We start from the raw sequence: 22593 nt of genomic DNA, 5'->3' as shown, positions 1-22593 counted from the left end.
CCTGGAGGGACGGGTGAGAGGCAGGGTGGGCTCACCTGGCCAATCACAGGTAACACGGACCAAGCTGCACACCTGAGGAAGGAACGTTAAGACACCTGGCCATCTTTTCTCTGCCTCCTTCCCCTTTCTCCTCCTCCTCTTCCTCCTCATCCTTTTCCTCCTCCTCCTCCTTCTCTTTCTCCTTCTCTTTCTCCTCGTCCTCCTCCTCCTCCTCCTCCTCCTCTTCTTCCTCCTCCTCCTCCTCCTCCTTTTCCTCCTCCTCCTTTTCCTCTTCTTCCTCCTCCTCCTCCTCCTTTTCCTTCTCCTCCTTTTCCTCTTCTTTCTCCTCCTCCTTTTCCTCCTCCTCCTCCTCCTCCTCCTCCTCCTCCTCCTCCTCCTCCTCCTCCTCCTCCTCCTCCTCCTTTTCCCAGCGTTCCCTTTTTTGTCTTCCCTTATCAGATTTTTTTCTCCCAATTTTTTGATGCTCCTTAATTTTCATCAATTACCAGGCAAGGAAGTATTAAGACACCTAGCAACATTTTTCTCTCCCTCCTTCTCCTTCCTCCTCTCTTCTTTTCTTCTCTTCTCTTCTCTTCTTCATTTTTTCATCAAATTTGTGTAACTGTTTGACAATCGCTTTAATTTCTGTGGGTTTCTTTTTTTTTTATTTATCAAGTGGTTGTCTTTCTTTTGTCTTCTTTTTCTTGCTCCTTTTAATTTTGTTTTTCTCTTTTCCTTCCCTTTTATATTCTTTCGTTTTCTAATATTTTTTCTATTTTTTTTTTTTTCGTATTTGCTCTATAAATTGCACGTGTTTCTCCACAAGAATTTGTATGCTACATACACACACACGCGCACACACACACACACACACACACACACACACACACACACACACACACACACACACACACACACACACACACACACACACACACACACACACTTTTCCGACTGCTATATTTATTACGTATCAATATTTTTTCTTCTGCTCCTGATTTGATTATCTTGAAAATTAGATAAAAAAAAAAAAAACAATCGCAGAAAGAAATACATTTTTTTTTATCTGATAACTGGTCCATTTACCTACTAACACCTACGTCTCATACATTACCTTCTGTGGTATCAGTTTCCCATACCACACGTCCTGCTGCTCTGCTCCTCATTCCCCTCCCTTCCATTCCCCTCATTATCCTCTCACTTATCCCCCTCATACTCTTTTCATTCAGGTCTCTTCCTCCCTCCACTCCCCTCGCATTCATATCCCTTCCCTCCACCTCTGTCATTTCCCTCCTTCCTTTTCCTCTTCCTTTCCCATGGGCGAACGTTTCTCCCCCTTTCCCCTCACCATGACATCACGCGTGGCCCTTTCCCATGAAGGTGAGTCAGGTGGCATCCCTTCTCATCAACATTCTATACCTCAATTTTATATTCACCTGGCCGCCTGTCCTCTTATCTCCTCGCCCCGCCCCGTCCCGCGCTGCCCCGTCTCCCACCCCCATCCCAAACACGGGCATAACCGGAGATCCTCTTGCGACACCTTATCCTCAGGTAGAAGAGCGGACCAGCGACTCAGGTGAACTTTCTCTTAGGTAACGCAAGTTCTTTTCTGCTTCTTTTTAGCCGCTCGACTGGTAATGATGCTCCTGTTCACTCTTCTGGGTAACTTTAGACTAACTGCTGCAACTGCAACATTTTAACTGCTGCTTCATTTATTTCCTGTTCCTGTAGGGTTTTGTTTTCTTTTATCCTTTAGATTTTTTTTTCTATATTCTCGTTTTCTTTTTCCATTCTTTAACCTCATCAGTTCTGTTTTGGTTACTTTGTTGATGTTTTTTTCTTTTCTTTTTTTTTCATTTGTTAAGGTTAAGTGCGTCTGTGTCTCTCTGGGGGATTGTGAAACGTGAAGTAATGAAGTTAGAGTTGGGTATGCAGCGGATATGTTACAGAAATATGTACTGGTTTACTCTGTGACTGCCAGTACTTGTTACTTGCACAGTTCATCTTGACGCAGTGTTACAAAACCAAATTAAAACAACTCGTACTATAAGATTTTAAGTGTTCTATCATCCATTCTTTTGATGTATTGAAATTTTACTTTGACCCCCTTCGGTACTGGGACGCATTTTTAACACGAGTATGATTAGACGATTTTATTTACATTAAGAAAACTCTATGGAGGTCAGCAGATAAATAGCCAAAGTTTTCACTATTTTAATCGCCACGTGAGTTTCTGAAGTTGTATAAAATCACCAAATAATAACCAGAATGAATATGAAAACGCGTCATGATACCGGAGGGGTGAAAACAGCTCGTAGTAGATTTTAAGTGTTCCATCATTCACTGCTTTTGATGTATTGAAATATTACTTTAATCTGGCGAAACGTTTTATTTAACTCGAGAAGTGGTAGCAGTCAGACAGTTGATGGATGCTTTGAAGAGCTGAAGTGATTGGCTTTAAAGTGATCTGACGTGATTCCCTTTTTTCGTCTGGCTTCGTATATCAGATTGAGTTTCTCCTTTTTTTTCTCTCATTTTGTTCTGGCATGACTAAAATTGATCAAAGAAAGATTTACGAAAAAAAAACGAAAAAAGGAGGAAAAGTGACTTAATGTATTTCTTTCAGGATTCAAGTGTTGTTAATTTTATTGTCTCATCGTTTGCGTCGATGCATTTAGACATGTATAGACGAAGTGATAAAGAAAAATGACAAAAGTGGAGGAAATAATATGATATAATGCGCTTTACATTGACTCGTGAACTGTGTTGTGAGTTCAGGTTCATTGTTTATGTATTAAGATGAGCGTAAAAAAAAAAAAAAAAACTATCAGGGAAGCTGAAATAAAGTCATCAAATACATCAGTCCTTGTATAAAGCCTATCTCACCATTTCCTTCTATTACCCCTATCAATAAACGTATATAATCTTCTTATATAACTCCCCATTGACACGATGCTAACCTGATTATTGGATCCATTACAGTCATCCACTTCTCTTTCTCAGAATCAATCTATTTCTATCTCCTTTTTAAAATCAAGATTCAGTTCCTTTAACCCTTTTAATACCATGGTGCGCTTCCTTATTCATTCTGCTTATTATTTGGTGATTGTATACAGCTTCAGAAACTTATGTGGGATTAAAATAGTAACGACTGAGGTTATTATTAATCTTGTGATCTCCATAGAACCTTCCTAAAAAAATGTCAATAAAACTGTCTAATCGTACACAAATCTCAAGGTAAAAGTGTGTCCCATTACTGAAGAGGTTTAGGAGCTAGGAAGGAGATGAAAGGAATGGGAAGAACTACTGAAGGTGGGTGAATGGAGTGAGTAAATGGGGTTTATAATGTGGTGGGAGATAGGACCACGTACATACGTGTGTTTCACTTCTTTTAGGTAATTTTTTCAACACCTCTTATCATTTCCCTCTCTTCCTTGGCCCCTTCAGTACTCGGACACGTTTTTCCTTTGAGTTTTGGATAGGATTAAACCATTTTATTGACATTAAGAAGGGTCTGTGGAGGTCACAAGATTAATAGCCACAGTTTTCACTATTTTTAATCCCCCACATGAGTTTCTAGAACCGTATAAAATCACCAGACAGTAACCAAAATGACTATGGAGACGCGTCATGGTACTGAAGGGGTTAACCACGGAATTCCAAACAACGAAAGATTAAGAAAAACGACGAAACAGGGAACACCTTCACATTTTCTTTATTAATTTTTTCTCTCCTTCATTTTCCATAATACAGGGTACGGACTTCAAATTTTCCCCTCCACAGGTACTAAATAATCACCACTACCACCACCACCACTACCGCCACCACCACTATCACCAGCACTAATCATCACACCTCCCTCTCAGCCTCACACTGTCATCATCATACCATCACCACCATCACCACCATCACCACCACCTCACCACCGCTACCGACACACAATTGATGTTCCTCCCCTCCGTCAGAACTTTCACCATCGCCACAATCAGCTCCGCGCCATCACCATTACGACGCGCACCACCACTATCACCACCTCGTAAGTTTTAATCCCCGTGGCAGGAGATGGTCGCGCCCACCAGATAGGACGAATATGGCTGAGGGACGGGCGGGAGGTCTTTTTTTTTTTTTTTATCTCCGCCTTCTCTTCCTCCTCCTCCTCCTCCTCCTCCTTCTGCTGCTGCTGCTTCTCGTCCTCCTGTTGATGCTGCTCCTCCTCCTTCTAGGCTCGCTTCTCTCATTCTCTTTCTCATTTTCTCTCTCTGTCTCTCTCTCTCTCTCTCTCTCTCTCTCTCTCTCTCTCATCAGTAATACCTCCCGTAACTCTCTAACTTTGTGGAACTGGTGAGATATTCAAGTTTTCTTCTATTTTAACTCTTGAATCACGTGACCCGACATCACCAAAAAAAAAAAGAAACCAAACCAAAACAAAAAAATATGTAAGAAAAACTGATAGGCCTACCCCAAGAACCAGCTTATCGTGATTAATAAAGGGAAAAAAAGGAGAAATATCGAAAAGTATAAAGAAAAAAACAAATTCCTGACGCTCAATCGGAAAAGAATAAAGGGATCCCATTAATTTTCCGCCGATATCACGTGAGGCGGCATCCTGCTTGAGCCGAGGCGTTCATCCCGAGGGAGTGGCGAGCCAAGGTGTGCCGTCAAGAGCCTCTTTATAGGAGGAATTTACCGCGCCCTCTTGCTCCTCTCCTGATAACACTTAGCAGGAGAAGCAGTGAGAGGAGGAGGAGGAGGAGGAGGAGGAGGAGGAGGAGGAGGAGGAAAAGAATTGTAAATGCTTGCTCATTTTAACAGGTCACTTGGCTCTCAGGTCGAATTTAAATGGAGAAGTTCACTGTCTACTTACTTTGTATGTGTGTGTGTGTGTGTGTGTGTGTGTGTGTGTGTATGTAAGAGCATAGCTTCCTTCACCACTTGCAAGGGCATATGAGTGACAAAGGAGGGAGAGAGAGGAGCATAAGGAGGAGGAGGAGAAGGAGGAGGAGCAGGACTGACGGACAGGTGAGTGAAGGGAGGAGGCTGAAAGGTGTGTCACTGAGCCCCTGCTTTCACCTGCCAATCTTGCAGCGTAGGTAGGAATCTCTTAGGACGACTTGACATTATACATATGCACAACACTTCCTTAACCTCTTCAGTACTGGGACGCATTTTGACCACGAGTTTTTGGCCTCATTAGACGATTTTATTAATTTAGGAAGTATCTATGGAGGTCAAAAGATTAATGGCCATATTATTCATTATTCTATTTCCTGAAGATACATAAAATCTCCAACTAACAACCAGAATCAATAGGAAAACGCGTCTTGGCACTGAGGGGGTTAAACATACAAATATTACCATAAGTCATCATCCTTTCTTTAGTGTCTCTTTTAGTTACCCCCTTAGTCCGTGCCCTCAATTACGTACTGGGCAGTGATGGAACCCAGATGCGAGACGGTCAATGTCCTATCAGTGTGGACATGTGAGGGTATACAGTGATGTCCTGCAGGGTTAGGGATGGCTATGGGACAGTCTCGGGGCCTGGGAGTGGCGGCGGCGGCGGCGATCTGGAGCCCTGAGGAACCCAAGGGACGAGGCGTAACAGGAGACGTGGACGGAAAATTGAAGATGTTATCGATCGCTGTCTTGTGTTTAGGATGTGCCTGGTCAGTGACAGAGGGTAGGTCAGAAGCGAAGGGGAGAAGGAGGAGGAAGAGAACTAAGAGGAGGAGGAGAAAAGAAAATAATGGTACTGGTAATCGTGATATAAAACATAAAATTGAACTGAGTGAACCAATAGACGGACGAATAAATAAATGTTATCCACGATATAAATTCAGCCAGAGAAAAACACTTGTGACTTGTGATGGGCAGCAGGGAAATAAATAGAAGAACGAGGCGCAGCAACAACTCTATTCGGGCCGCGGCAAAATTCATGACAGTAAAACCGAGGGAGTGGAGGAGAGAGGGGGGCAGGGAGGGGAGGGGGAGGGCGCCGTCACTGCCAGGGCGAGGCTGAGAGGCGCCCTTGGACATGGCCGCCAAAACTGACACAGACATACAGGAAGGAACTGAGATATGGAATAATTTCATGGAGGAAGATGGTTTCGAGGAACAAAAACATTCAAACATGCACACACACACACACACACACACACACACACACACACACACACACACACACACACACACACACACACACACACACACACACACACACACACACACACACACACACACACTCACACACACACAGTTTTGGGAGGTTGACTAAGGCAGGATTCCCGGGGTTCAGGCGGACCACTCACACGTGGCCGCAGGGACCACTGACCGTTTTTTTCTGTCTCGCCTAGGGAAGGATCTGACCGCGTAAAAAATGGGATTCCTGCCCAGCTCACCGTCGCTTCGTAGAAAAACGCCGAAAAACTCATTCTTGACTTAAATTCTTTCATGGGCTGCCGGCACGACGAATCCTCCAATTGTGCAAACGTGCAGAAGGATTCGGTTCCCAGAAAACTTCTCTTCGTATTTTGAGATTCGTGTGGATTTCGTGTAGCGCCAAGTCCAAGAACAACAGCGACGAATTGCGCGGACCTTGGGCTCAAATGTGTCCCGCTGAGATGCATTAAGGCCTCACTGGACCCAAGGCAAAGGCCGGAGCTCCGAGTCTCGCTCCCTCGGCCTCTAAAGAAAGAACTGAACGAGGGACGCCGTGTATACAACTCATTTACGTTTGTTGCATCTTTTCTCTCTGTCTTTTCATGCGCAATGGCGGACGAGCGTGAGAAGAGAAACAAAAGGAGAGATGGAGAGTAAATAAAGGTGGAAGAAGATGTGAAAGAGGATATAGGAAATGAAGGTGAAGAGAGAAACAAAAAGGATAACGTGAGAGGAAGTGGGTGAGAAGCGAACGACTGGAGGAGATTTAAGAGGAGGCGAAGGTAAAGAGAGAAAGGAAAGAATATGGAGGATAAACAGGAGGGAAAAGATGCTTAAAGAAACGGATGGTGAAAAATGAAAAAAAAAGACCATGAGAAAGAGGAACAAGATGAAATAAGAAAGCAAAGAGGAATAACAAAGATGAAATAGGAGACACATAAAAGGAAACCAAGAGAGGAGGCAAAGAAACAAAGAGGAAAAAAAAGAGATTGAATAAAAGAATTGCACGAAGAAAGAAACAAAAGATGGAGATGGAAAGAAAATGATAAGAAAGAGGAAAAAGAAATAGTAGACATATTTAAAAAAATAATTAAAAGAAAATGTAGAGAAAATAGAGGAAGATGAGGTAGAGACTGAACAAAAGATTTTCATGAGGATGTAAACAAGGAGAAAAGGAAATGGAAAAAAATGATAAGAAAGAAAAAGTGGACGATAATTATATAAAAGGAGGAAAAAAAAGTAGAAATTAAATAAGAAAATGCATGAAGAAATAAACAAGAAGAGGAGACTGGACGAAAGTAATTGGGAAGAAGAAAAGGATGACAATATGAAAACAAAAACAAGAAGGAAGAGGAAGTAGAAATGAATAAAAGACTTGCACTAACATATAAACAAGAAGAGATGGGAAGAAAATGATAAGGAAGAGGAAGAGGATGACAGGGTAAAGAGGACTGGACAGGAGGAGGAGGAGGGGGAAGCAACACTGTTAGGGATCTGGTTGGTGGTCAGGCTGTTTGATCAGGTTTGCATCGCCACGCCTATTGATAATATGATTACACGCGACAGGTTGCTTCTTATGCTGTCACCAGAGATACCACTCCTGCTCCCCCTCGTCCCCTGTCTGCGCCTCCTCATTCCACCCGTGTCCTCCTGCATTTATATTCCAGCTTTAACAGGCCACATCCTCCCCAACACGCCTCTCCGAACCACACCCTCACCAAAACTTCCACTTCATCGTCTTCATCCTAGTCTACATCCACACTTCCTCTACAATGCACGCCTCCTTCAACCACACCTTCATTCCCCACCTCCCCACCTGCCCACCTGCCTACCTGCCACACCTTATTACCAGTCCTCAATCGCTCTCATTCCAGAGACACGAAAGTAGCAAAAAGAAAGGCTAAGTACTGATGTGGTAAAGATAGCAATACAAAACAGATTACACATCACTAACGAACCACACATCTCACCGAAAAAGGGAATAGATTTTACGACACTTAGCGCAGGAGTGAATGCTAATCAGGGGAAGGATCTGCTGAAGAGGCACACCAAGAAGGCACCCCCCAACGAGTTTCTTTCCCTAACCAGCCTTCCCTTCCCTTTCCTTTCCTTTCCTTTCCTTTCCTATCCTTTCCTTTCCTATCCACGCATCTACTACATGACTACTACCTGCTGCTCTATTCACACACCCCCCGCCCCTCCATTGCCTTCTATCTTCACCCCCTGCCTTCTACTTGTAAGCCTCACTCCGCCGCTCCGCACCTCCGCTACCCCACCTCCACCACCACCACTCCTCCCTGGCCCTAACGCAGCCTCGCCATCAGACCCCATAAGGAAATGACAGATGGACGGGTTGTTTTTGAAGTGGTGGTGGCGGCGGCAGTCGTGGTGGTAGTGGTGGTGGTGGTGGTGGTAGTGGTGGTGGTAGTGTTTTCTTTTTGTGGATTTCTGTCTGATTTTGGGAAGCTTTGTGTGTGTGTGTGTGTGTGTGTGTGTGTGTGTGTGTGTGTGTGTGTGTGTGTGTGTGTGTGTGTGTGTGTGTGTGTGTGTGTGTGTGTGTGTCTGTGTGTGTGTGTGTGTGTGTGTGTGTGTGTGTGTGTGTGTGTGTGTGTGTGTGTGTGTGTGTGTGTGTGTGTGTGTGCTTGCTTCCTTGCTTGCTTGCTTTTAAGAAGCCAGAAATGGTCTATGCCACATTTGGAACGGATGAAGGTATGATATTTAAATGAAGAAGAGGTACAGGTCGAGTAGATACATAGATAGATAAATAGACAGATAGATAGATAGACAAATAGTTCAATAAAGAGTATACACATACACGTTTCCTACCACCACCACCACCACCACCACCACCGCCACCTTCATCACTATTACAACCACCACTAGCGCCTCAAACTTTCTCAAAAAATTAACACCCTTTCAGCATCATTTGGAGCCGTCCCTACTTGGCCTGTCGAGTAGCGGGTAATGGTTTGGGTTGTTGTTTGCGTCACTGAGGCGGGAGATTAGTTACTGCACGAGGCAAGAGTGAGCAGTGAGTGGGCAGAATTCTGAGACGACGGTCTAAAGAGAAAATTGACAGGTGGGTAATTGAGAGAGAGAGAGAGAGAGAGAGAGAGAGAGAGAGAGAGAGAGAGAGAGAGAGAGAGAGAGAGAGAGAATCAACGCCAGAACGTGACAAATGAGTGACTTGTAATCTTCTTTTTAAAGCAACCTACCGAGACCAGAAAGAGAAGGAAAGGAAACACACACAGACATACAACAAACCGTCTCCGTAGAGCATTCCAATCACTCCCTCGGCCTTTTCCTCCCTTCCAAGTCTCACGGATATCGCCTCACTCTGCCTTCCAGTTCCGCGGAGTCGACGCCATCCGTTTCCGAGCTGATTTGGTGCGTCGAATTGATTAGACAATTAAGCTGATCAGTATTAGATGTGATCGGCTGCTGGCTAAATGTTGCAAGTCACAAGGATGTGAGTAATAGACTTGAACCATTAGTCCGTCTTAACCAGCCCCGCCAGGACCAAATAGTCGCCGCCGCCACCAGCACTGCCCGACCACCCACCACATCTCCGGGCATTAAGGGACTCAAGACCCCGCTACTCAATTAACCTTCATTTACTTTGTTATTTAATATTATCTCGAGGACGGCAGCAGGGATTGAACAAGGAGCCCTAAATGACTTTCCGCGGCGGTGACTTGCCAGAGATCGCTGCAGAATATCAAGAAAATTGTCTAATATTATATTTTTTTTTCCTTTTGGTGTTCGTTTGGCTGCGTGTACTGCGAAGTGTTAGAAAGGTGAGGACTGGCTGGATGATTGGGGATGCTGGGGAGGACGTGTGCTGCTCCGTGCTGGGGAGACTGCTGGGGATGTAAGAGAGACTTTTTTGGACGATGCTGTGTATGGTGGAAGGAGTATGTGGAGAAAGGCATTGTGGGGAATGAGATTGAGGTACGTGGTGTTAAGGAACTAACAACCTACCTGCATGTTGTACTAATTAGCGCGCGCGTGTGTGTGTGTGTGTGTGTGTGTGTGTGTGTGTGTGTGCGTGTGTGTGTGTGTGTGTAAGAGTGTCTGCCGCGTTGGGATGCTGGAGCAGGGAGATTAAGCACTCCATATTAGAGAAGACAGTTAGGCAGCATGACGTGGCGCCTTAGGTCGGTCGCCACACTGGGCTAGTCGGTGCACGGTTACGTGGCAATGAAGACGTCCCCCCTCCGCCACCCAGCTTCTGAAAGAAAACGGGAAAGCACCTATGAAGGAAAAGAGAGCGAGTGAGTGAGTTAGTGTTATGCCTTGATGGTGACGCTTTTCATTTCACTGCACGCGTCTTGCTTCGAGGGGAAGATTCAGGTTTATGTATTGAGTATGCTATTCTTCACGTTGTTAGGTGCAGAGATTGGGGAGTAATAATACTTTAGGTCATAAGTTTATGGGATTTGAGGATTTAGGAAACGTTTGGTTCGTGGATGACTTGAGTTAAGAGAGAGAGAGAGAGAGAGAGAGAGAGAGAGAGAGAGAGAGAGAGAGAGAGAGATTTCATATATTTATCTTGGGTTGGTTTGTAAAAGAAGTATTTAAACATGAGTAGATTGAAATGAGTAAAGCTCCCTCCACAACCTCCCATCCCTAACCTCTTCTCACCGCGCTGTAATCATAACAATAAATAAAACGGATGATGGTGAAAGAATTAGTGTTCATTTTTCTTTAGGACTTGCGTTGTTAGTGAGAGAAAGAAGTCACTTAACAGGTTTTCATTATTTTACGTACAATTATTCCCATTGTGGTGAGGACTGGATTGTTCTAATCATCGTATATGATAAATTAAATCATGTTTAGTGACACAAGTATGCGCACGCTTGACAACACACATTGAACAGCTTTGAAGTTGCCAGTACATGCGTGTTCTGTAACCTTTAGCATTTAGTCTTTAACCTTCCTGACATGTGAGGGAGGAGGGGCTAGAAATTGGTAGATAAGTAAATAAATAATAGATAGATAAGAAAATAAGTAAAAAGCCAGTTTAATCATACAAGTTTTAAAAGTACTCACATGAACCATCACTTTATCAAACATCTCGAGGCAGACATGATTCTGTACCCTTTTATTTCAAACCCCTCATGCTCTGCAACGTGCGGGAACACTGGCGGGAGGGGATCTGGATATATTAGCTTGGAGTGTAAGTGGCGGTACGGGCATTTCTTTGGCGTTTAGTGAAGACACTGTGGGTGATTTGCATGCGATGAAGGAGGCAGGCCTGGCGCAGGGCGATGGCTGCTGCGATAATCATTAAGGTCTGACTGATGATGGCGAGGCAGTCCAGCACCGGCGATCTTGTGTTACTGATACCTGGCAGGAATGCGTCTTATCAGGTCTGTCTTGTGCTGTTACGATCGCCTCACTATTTTCCAGCTTGATTACCTCCAACAGTACCTGCAAGTGATCCTCTTCCTCCTCCTCTCCGATGCCCTGTGTTAATATTATCTTATCAGGCCTTTTTTGCCCCGGGTATGGATTTTTGATAATGGTTATGGTCACGGCTATTGATGGCGATGATGATGACAATAAGAATCAGGGGATCATAATAATGGCCTGGAATTAAAGTTATATAAGGTGAGGGCTGTTTGATATTCATGGATGCTGTAAAATTTCTCGGGAAGTTAATCTTGTTTTGGGGAAAAGAAAGGCGATGGCTAATCATTGATCTCGGTAATTATTCGGTCCAGAGAAAAAAAAATAGATGAGAATATGCATGTAGTAATGACGCGATGGATTCGAGACACTGAGATCGCGAGGTGAAGGCAGAAAAGACTTCAACACGTAAGCATGAATGAAAGGAAGGGAGAGAGTTGGCGGGTTTCAAGACACGTTTGGTACTTCTGCTGCGGGAGGAAAAAAACTTGTCGAGTGTTGTGTTCCGGGTAGGCCGCGGCGGCTTACTGTGTTGTGCAATGAGATGCTGGAGGCACACACCTGCTGCTCCAACACTTGCTTTTCATTACATTTACATGCTTATTAAGAGAAATTGTTTCAAGGCTTCTTGCACCATTGAATTTACTTTAGGAGATAGAAATAAGACTTTAAAGTAAGCAGAATTCTCTCTCTCTCTCTCTCTCTCTCTCTCTCTCTCTCTCTCTCTCTCTCTCTCTCTCTCTCTCTCTCTCTCTCTCTCTCTCTCTCTCTCTCTCTCTCTCTCTCTCTCTATATATATATATATATATATATATATATATATATATATATATATATATATATATATATATATATATATATATATATATATATATATATATATATATATATATATATATATATATATATATATATATATATATATATATATATATATATATATATATATATATATATATATATATATATATATATATATATATATATATATATATATATATATATATATATATATATATATATATATATAGTGTATATCATGTTGGTTATTGTCTTTAAGGTGGATTTATAGTGATGGGTTCTGCCACCCGATCAGCGCAGCCTGTTTTTGGCATGGCCCCCTCGGGATAAATCAATTTGCAGCCTGGTCGTCGTGGGTGTGGATGTGGGCGGTGAAGGTTTGAGGCGAGGGCCGGTGTGGTAATGGTCGTATATAATAATTGGCACTCCACAATTGGTACTAAGTTAGTGCATTAACTATCTACTGCCGCTGATAGAAGCCCAGTATATGCCTAATCAGCTCAAGCCAGTTGTAGCCACGGTCTATGTAAAATAATGTTGATTGTTCCTTAAAAACCTGCCTGTCGGACTCTTGCTGATATCAGTTCGCCTTAAAAGGTTGGCCAGTTCTGGATAATGGTGGACTAATGGAAGGAAATACGCCGGACGTGGCTGAAGGAAAACAACATGGGGGAGGTAAAAGTTTCCTCTAAGTAGTGAATAATCTTGATCTGTATGAGGCTTTTGATTGCAACACACACACACACACACACACACACACACACACACACACACACACACACACACACACACACACACACACACACACACACACACACACACACACACACACACACACACACACACACACACACACACACACACACACACACACACACACACACACACACACACACACACACTGGTCGTCCCTCCAACTTTCCTTACCGGTACAGGGAAGGGGGACTTGCTCAATCAACAAGCGTCCAGGTGTTAGGCTGAGGGCATTGTCCAGTGACCAGCCACCCACACCTCTCTCAATCACTCCTCGCCACACTGCTCCACTCTGCACCTCCTCACTTCCAGCCGTATTCAGAAACGCTTCACTTTCTCACTGTGACCATTTTCATAGACTACAGAGGCGATTAGCCGAGTTCTAAGGAATATTTATCCATTTGATAATGCAGAAAACCTATTAACATACCACTAAAATTAAAGAAACATCCTTAAAAACCCGTGTCACTTAAAGTAGCCTCCTTTGAAAATTGTGAGGGTGCAGCGCGGAAGTGTTTCAGAATATAGGCCATTCATTTCTTGCTGCTCCCTCCCGGTACTGTCTCTCCATTACATTTCACTGCATCATGTTAAGTTACACAACGTTTAATTCCGTCCCAGGACCCTCAAGCCACGTGTATTACATCATGCCACACCATCTCGTTCTTCTCCGCACCGCTGCATATTACATCACATCACTCCATGCAATCTGCTACGCTTCTATGGGCGCCGTACTGTTTGTATTTACACCACACGACACGACATCATACCCGCCGCCGCAGACTTACACCCTCTCTGTGCACTAAAGCAAAGCCCCTCACAGCTGCACGTACCCAGCCGGTCCGCGCCACGGGACTCCGCACCGCAATGCAGCTCAGCGCAAAGTAAACATTTTTTTTATCGAGTTGTTGCTTGTATTATTCTTTTTAATAGATTACTTATTCTCGCAAAGAAAGTCAAACCATCAGTGTATATATTTTAGGTTGTTTTTTAATGAATAGAAATTTGCTGTTTTATGTGTCAGGAAACTAACTCATCCCAAATGATGTTTTTTCATGACTTACTAAATGATATGCTTATCATCAAATATCGTCTTTAAGGAAGGTCTGTTCGGTGCCAGAGCAATTTTCTGTAAATATGGATAAGACTAACCAAATCATTTTGTCTTCTAGAAAACGTCAGAAACTTTGTAATATAAAAACAACAACTCTATTCTGAAAACCAAAAAATAGGTTGCTTCCTCATTCACTCTTCCTCCTGCTGCTGCTGCTGCTCATATCTGTCTTGCACACCTCCAGTACTCAACACACCTCACCTACTCCACACCTCCTCTACTCAGTATACCCTCGCCCTCCACACTCCCTGGGCCTCCACACTTTCTGGGCCCCATCATGCGTGTCTCCTCCTTTTCCATGAAGTCTTCGTCCGTAGATTTCACCAGCATAGCATTTTGAGAGAGAGAGAGAGAGAGAGAGAGAGAGAGAGAGAGAGAGAGAGAGAGAGAGAGAGAGAGAGAAATGAAGATTAAAATTGTAAAGCTTTCAGTGGACACCAAGCGATGGTGGTATAGTGGTGAGCATAGCTGCCTTCCAAGCAGTTGACCCGGGTTCGATTCCCGGCCATCGCAAAGGACGTAAACTTTTATGCCTTTATGGAAGTGTTCGGTGGTGTGTTTTGCTGAGATTGAGATAAGACCACCAAACATAATGTGACTGACGTGTCTCTAACTATAGGAACGAAAAGAAAGTTGAGGAAAATGAATGTTAGAAACCAAGATAGTGATTGAAGACATGAACGCAAAAAAATAAACAAAAAAAAGAAAGGAAAGGAACTACTTTAAGAATATTTTTTTCCCCTTTTTATGTGGGTTACTGTAATATCATTGTTTTCTTTAACCCTTTCTGTACCATGTTTTCATATCTATTCTGATTAGATGATTTTATACAACTTCAGAAACTTATGTGGGATTGAAACAGTACAAACACAAGCCATTAATCTTCCAACCACCATAGACCCTTCCAAATGCAAATAAAATCGTGCAATCATACCCAGAAATCATGGTAAAAATGCGTCTCAGTATTGAAGAGGCTAATGGAAGGTGAAGCAGGATCAAGTAAGACACGACGGACGGGAGCAGTGAGGAGCAGCAGGAAGGGAGAGGGAGAAGGAATGGGCAGGAGTAGGTGAGGGTTCTTGGAAATATGTCTGGAGTGAAATGAGAGGAAAGGAGCGAGGCCAGAATTAGAAAGCAGACCTACACGTGCACCCTTGTTTGTATTTCGCAACTTAATTACATACACTTCACACTGTTTACATGTTCATTGTCACAGGAGTATCTACATAACATACATACAGAGGTAACGGCATGACTTAGCATACAAACAAACATTAATTAATAGAAAAAAGGTCCTCTTCCTAACTATCAACCTACATAGAAACACACACACACACACACACACACACACACACACAGGTACTCAAACAAAAACATTGATTTGGACCATCACTCCATCCCCACCACCACCACTACCACCACCACCACCACCACCCTCATTATCATCATCGTCCACCTTCCCTGTAATCTTTTCTCCACATTTCTGGCACACGTTTAGATGAAGCCCGTCCACCATCTGGCAACGAAGTCCTGTTGAGCCTCCGCTAATCCTGTGTGTGGACGTGAGGTGGTGTGGCATTAAGCGGAGAGAGAGAGAGAGAGAGAGAGAGAGAGAGAGAGAGAGAGTATTCAGATTTGACGATAAAGGTAATGATTCAATAATTTCTCATAGGAAAATTATCAATAATAATATGATAATAGTAATAATGATAGTAGTAAAATAATAGTGATGATGTTAATAATAATAATCATCATCCTCGTCATCACCATCACCTTCATCATCACCATAATCATCATCATCAGAAAAGAAAGAATAGTAAGAATAAAAATAATAAGCAAAATAGAAAAGAAGAAAACAATGTGCGTAAAATTAGTATCACTGATGGTAGTGATGGTGATAGTAGTAGTAGTAGTAGTAGTAGTAGTAGTAGTAGTAGCAGTAGTAGTAGTAGTAGTAGTAGTAGTAGTAGTAGTAGTAGTAGTAGTAGCAGTAGTAGTAGTAGTAGTAGCAGCAGTAGCAGCGGTAGTAGTAGTAGCAGTAGCAGCAGTAGTAGTAGCAGTAGCAGCAGTGGTAGCAGCAGCAGTGGTAGTAGTGGTAGTAGTAGTGGTAGTGGTGGTAGCAGTAGTAGCAGTAGTAGTAGTAGTAGTAGTAGTAGTAGTAGTAGTAGTAGTAGCAGTAGTAGCGGTAGTAGCAGTAGTAGTAGTAGTTGTAGTAGTAGTAGTAGTAGTAGCAGTAGTAGTAGTAGTAGCAGTAGTAGTAGTAGTAGTAGTAGTAGCAGTAGTAGTAGTAGTAGCAGTAGTAGCGGTAGCATCAGCAGCAGTAGTAGAGGCAACAGCACCAGCCCTCAAAAAAGCATTCTCAGTAACCTTAGTGTAGCGTTGACGGCGGCAGTAACTCCAGCAACATCGTGCAGTACTACAAGATTATCACTTCACACTGGTCCTCTGCTGCAGCGACGAACTGAACCACGGCCATCCATTCACACGATGACTCCTCGCACAAAAACCAGGGCTAAGAAAAGACACAGAAAAAAGGGCTTCGTAAAATGTGGATATTATGACCATAGCTAAAGATCAATAATTACAGGTGAGGTGGTGGACACATCTCACCTGCGGAGGGCGTGTGCCGCCTTGTTTGGGTCCGGAGGTGCAGGTGTGAGTGTGGTGTGAAGGTGAGAGAGAGAGAAAGAGAGAGAGGGGGGGGGATGTGTTGTAAAGGGTTTAGTATCCTTATTTCTAATCCCTTCAATACTGAGACGCAGTTTTATCTTGATATTTGGGTGTGATTAGACGATTTTATTTGCATTAGGAGCCGTCTATGGAGGTCAAAAGATTAATGGCCAGAGTCTTTACTATTCTAATCCCAATACATGTTTTTGAAGCTGTATAAAATTACCAAATATTAAAGAAAATGAACATGAAAACGCGTCATAGCACTGAAGAGATTAAGATTAAGCTAAGGTGTGTTATTATTATCTTTGTCACCATTACCACCATCACGATCCACACCAATTAGCGTCTGTGATTTCTCTACCGCACGAAACATTCTCCCCAGTTTGCTTCACTCGCCTGTGTCGGGAGCCATTCCCCTCTGGCCACGCCATCAAAACTCTTATCCCACATCTCCAAATCTAGAAAATGTTCGACGGATTTCAAATGACGTGCAGACTGCCACTTAGGGTACACACTTATGGACTGCTTTATTCAGAGTTAACGATGCTTTTTCCCTCGGGTTCCTCTCCTAAACGAGCTGGATGTCGTTACTTCCGTGCGCTTCAGATATCAAGTTGTTAATATATGGACGGTGATTGCAAATTTGAGCGAGTTTACTGTACCGTCACAACCCTTACCTCCACTCCTTCCCATCATTCCTGCTACTCTATTACTGCCTCCTTCCACCTCCACTGCTGCTAATGACGCCACCACCGCTGCCACACCGCCCCCAAGAACAGGAGCGTAAAATAGCGTAGAAAATCACCATGCCAAAATATAATGTCTGTAAGTCAAGTGTTTTTGAAGCTGTTATAATTAGAGTACTTCCACCAATTTGACTCGCGTTCAATTAATTAAGGCTAAACCAAGACTAAAGTGGAAGTGGAAGATAAAGGGATGAAATTAAACGTGAATACAGTTACTTTGCAAGAGGAAGAGCGTCCAGGTGTATGCAAAAAAGAGAAGGAAAAAGGAAAACTGAAAAAAGTCCTGTTGATATTAGGAAGAGCAGCCAGATATACAAAAAAAAAGAAGAGATAATTACGGGAGGGGGGTAAAGAGAAAAGTTTTGTTAATATCTCTTACTATATTCGAAAAATAAAATCTGAAGATCAGCGAGGTATGGAAAAGAGAGAAGGAAGAGAGAGATGAAAAGAGAGGAAAAGTCCTGTTAATATGTGGAAGAGCAGCCAAGTATACAAAAAATAAAAACTACGGGAGGAGAAAGAGAAGAAAAATCCTATTAACCTGTTTCTACCCTGGAAAAAAAAAATCTGAACAGGAGAAAAATCCCAACAAAACCAATTGATTTCTGGAAATCAAGCAGCATAAAAGAAATAGAGAGTAAGACTAAGAAACAAGACACACGCCGGAGCATCGACACACAGACAGGAGCAGACACCACAAACCTGCAGGTAATTAGATACACCAAACTCACCTGTCCTTATAAAGCGAAACAATGGGACGAGATTAAACGATTAATCTTCACGGTGTAAAATGTATATGCCTCTAAATCCACCATCTCCACCTCCTCCTCTTCCTCGTAGCTTCTCATCTCCCATCTCCCTCTTGCACAACCTTTCTTCCCCTCCTCCTCCTCCTCCTCCTCCTTCTATACCAGCAACAGGGAGCAAGGGAGCGCTGTGAGTCTATAATAGCAGGTCTGTCGCGAGAAATTAGGAGCCCCAACACCCTCTTGGGCCGCACGAAGAGCCACAGAGCCGGGCGAGGCGTGAGTTGGGTCCAGATGTGGCGTTAATCACAGTTGGGGAAGATGGTAGTGGTGGTTGTGGTAGTTGTGGTGGTGGTTGTGGTGGTTGTGGTGGTGGTTGTGGTGGTGGTTGTGGTAGTGGTGGTGAGGGTGGTGAGGGTGGGGGTTTTGATGTATCTGTTTATCTTTCCTCGTACTGTTTCCCTTTTCTCTTTTTTCTCTCTCTCTCTCTCTCTCTCTCTCTCTCTCTCTCTCTCTCTCTCTCTCTCTCTCTCTCTCTCTCTCTCTCTCTCAAGTTTTGTTTCTTTATTTCTCGTAGTTTATCTTTCTACTTCTTTTTTCACTATTTTTCTTTGTTTTGATATTATCTTATATTTTTTTTCATTGATTTGTCTTTTCTTCGTTTTCATTTCTTGTCCATTATTTTTTTTACTTCCTTTTCATCACCTAGCACTCCTTATCACCTTTATTGTCTTGTATCTTTTGCCACTCATATCTTTCTTCCATAGTAGTATTTCTCCTCATTTCTTTCCCTTCTTAGAACTTCCCCTTCCGCTTTCCCTATCTCACTATGGCCTCTCTTTCCTCCTCTATACCCATTACCAATACCTTCTCCCTTATATTCCCTACTCATGACCCATTATCTCACTCCCTTTATCGTATCCTTTACCTACACCACGCCCCCTCTCTCTTCTCCCTACGATCCTTAACCTAATCCCCCCCTCTCTTTTTTTCTGCTCCCCATGCACACTTCTTACCTGTAACCACTAACTGAATATCTCTCTTATACTCACCTGTACTGTATGTCTTCCTCAGCTCTTTACCAGCAGTCTCCTCACCTCCACCCACTTACGTATATACTTCCCACCTCTTGCCCTGATGTAGGGTCGCGCAACTATGAAACTACTTTTTTCCCGCCAAGTGCCTCTAAACACACTGACGTACGCTTCCTTATTACAGCCGTCGCAGGTAAACGTTAGCGTCAGCGTGTTAGCATAGTAGTGTTTGTGGTGTTTCAGAAAGGGGAACTGTATAGGGTGACGGTAAACAAAAATAGAAAAATAGAGTCCTTGAAATCTTTGTTAGACTCTATGTTGTGTATTTTATTGTCAATATCTTCGCCTGTGTCCAATTTCGTTGAGATAGTATAGATTTTTTTTTTTATGTATTTATCCTGGCGTCGTGTTGTGCGGATCGAGCGGCAGGTATGTTAATAGATTGCCCACCTGTAGAGCTGATCAGGTGTGGACGTTGATCAGATATTGCTGCTTAATGTTTTTTTATCGCATTTTTACATTCCTTGTCAGATGTCTCGCCCACCTCCGCGCCAAAACGGGAGGTGTAGAAAAAGAATGAAAAAAAAGAGGAGAGAGAACAGAGAGAGAGAGAGAGAGAGAGAGAGAGAGAGAGAGAGAGAGAGAGAGAGAGAGAGGTGGAGTGGAGGGGATAAATAAAAAAAAAGAAAATGTTGCCTGTACTAGTCGACCTCCATATAAATAGCTTATCACCAGTAGCAACAGCAGCAGCAACAACAACAACAACAACAACAACAACACACCATCACCACCACCACCACCACCACCACCACCACCACCACCACCACCACCACCACCACCAACTACAACAACAACAACAGAAAACGTACTGACTGATAGCAACACCACCACTACCACCACCATCACCACCACCACCACCACAACAACAAACAAGCAACCATAGAAATTAGAAGTGACAACACCAACTGAGGCAGCAAGAAAATACCACCACCACCACTACCTCTACCAGCAACAAGACACAAACAGACACACCAACATTTACGAGGCATTATGGGGGAACAAAACGCACAACACACGCAAGATAGATCGCACTCTGGTCACAATCACACTCCTGCTCCACACCTTAGCGCTGGAGTTCATCAGGGTGTTTATCCTTTCTTGAATGTGACAGCCTGCTTCCCCTCACACTTTTTCCTCCTTCTTCTTCTTTCTTTTTCTTCTTCTTCTTCTTTTTTACTTTTTTGTTGTTTTTTCTTCTTTCTTATTCTTTTATTTATTTGCTATTTTTCTTTTTCTTCTTCTTTTTCTTCTTCTTCCTCTCTTCTTCCTCCTCCTCCTCCTCCTCCTCCTCCTCCTCCTCCTCCTCCTCTTCCTCCTCCTCCTCCTGAACCTGTAGTACATATAGGACTCACAGCGGATCTCATAAAATTAAGATTATTTTTTTAAGTGGTTTGAGATGGACACCTTAGTTTTTTTTTTTTTTTTTTTTTTTTACTTCGCTTATGTTTATTTATTCTATTTTTTTGTTTTAGCTTTGTTTTACTTTGCATCTTTACTAAACATCATTGTTTGCACCTTTCTTCATTAATGACTAAGGATCAAATACATAAGTGAAATAATTGCTACCACCACCACCACTGCTGCAACAACAACAACAAAACCAACAGCAGTAGCAACAACAACAACAACAACAACAACCAAGAAAATAAGAAACAAAATAAAAGAAGTAGAAGAAGAAGAGAAGAAAGAAAAAACGGAAGAAAAGAAGAACAACAACAACAACAACAACAACAACTACCATGAAAATAAGAAAACGCAAAAGAAAAGTAGTAGAAGTAGAAAGAGAAAGAAAAAACGAAAGAAATAGAAAAGGCAGAAGAAAACAACAAAAACAGCAACGAGAACGAGAACAACAACAACAACAACAACAACAACAACAACAGCAACTTTTCCATACCCTCCCCTCGCTCGTTACTTGCTCACTGGCTTGCTAATCCCCTTGCAAGAAGAACAAGAAGAAGAAGCAGTGAGTTGGGCCCGTGAGGTCGTCGGCGTCAGGTTCAGCAAAGGCTTCTCACACACCCATTAATCCTTGTCTGCTTGTGCTTGTGGCCTCGTGTTTATATTTATTTATCCGGCATGCTCTAGGAAGGGTCTGGGCTGGTGGGGGAAAGGATAGGAGAGGGGAAGGGGAAGGAAGAGGTGTGGTAGGTATTGAGGAACAGGAGGAGGAGGAGAAGGAGGAGGATGGGGAGGAGGAGGCGTGGTGAGTAGCATAGTGAAGGAGGTGGAGGAGTAAGAGGAAGGCCGCTTAGGTATCTGATTATTTTTCTGGTCATTAACTCTTGTTTTGTTAAGTTATTGTTTGGGAGTGATAGGTTGCATTATGATTGTTCTTAGTAGTAGTAGTAGTAGTAGTAGTAGTAGTAGTAGTAGTAGTAGTAGTAGTAGTAGTAGTAGTAGTATTAGTAGTAGTAGTAGTAGTAGTAGTAGTAGTAATAGTAGTGGTAGTAGTAGAAGTAGAATAAGTAGTAGTAATAGTAGTAGTAGGCGAAATAGTAATAATAGTAGTAGTAGTAGTCACCATTGTTTCCCTGTAGCACATTTTCTATCAATTCTACATATCCTTCAAAACACAAAATTAATTCCAACAACCTTCTCTCGTATTCATATAAAGATTTAGAATGCATAACTTACACCAGTACATATATAAGAAGGAATATAAAAAAAAAAGGAAAAAGAATAGAAAAGAAAAGGAATATAATACAAGAGAAGAAGAGACAATAAATTCCTGAGCGTGAGAATTCATCTTGAGACGTGTAAGACCAAATGTGTGTGTGTGTGTGTGTGTGTGTGTGTGTGTGTGTGTGTGTGTGTGTGTGTGTGTGTGTGTGCAGGGCGTAGGAACGAGAGGCGTATACTTGTACCTTTGTATTTATTACGGAGTAAGAGCCATGGATTCTTTGTCAGGGTAAGAGTGAACGATAGTGTAATTAGACGAGGAGAAAGTCTGATGCTGTGATAACCATAAGGAGGGTTAATAGGTCCCCGCCAAACGCCGCCCCTGAATGAGATGAGAGGCTGCCGACGAGTGGTGCAGGTGGAGTGGCGCATTATTAACCCCTTCAGTACTGAGACGCATTTTTATTTAGAGATTCGTGTACGATCAGATTATTTCA

The 22593-nt window shown here is 42.8% G+C and overlaps 1 non-coding gene across 1 annotated transcript; it reads left to right on the top strand.

The window, feature by feature from the left end:
* The first annotated feature begins 14656 nt into the window (after positions 1 to 14656).
* Positions 14657 to 14728, top strand: Trnag-ucc. Its single transcript has one exon. It is a non-coding gene; the product is annotated as a tRNA-Gly (tRNA).
* Positions 14729 to 22593: the final 7865 nt, after the last annotated feature.

This window comes from Portunus trituberculatus, chromosome 48, assembly GCF_017591435.1.
Source record: "Portunus trituberculatus isolate SZX2019 chromosome 48, ASM1759143v1, whole genome shotgun sequence".
Lineage (NCBI taxonomy): Eukaryota > Metazoa > Arthropoda > Malacostraca > Decapoda > Portunidae > Portunus > Portunus trituberculatus.
Note: the sequence above shows the minus strand (reverse complement) of the source record. Positions and strands in the feature narration are given on the sequence as shown.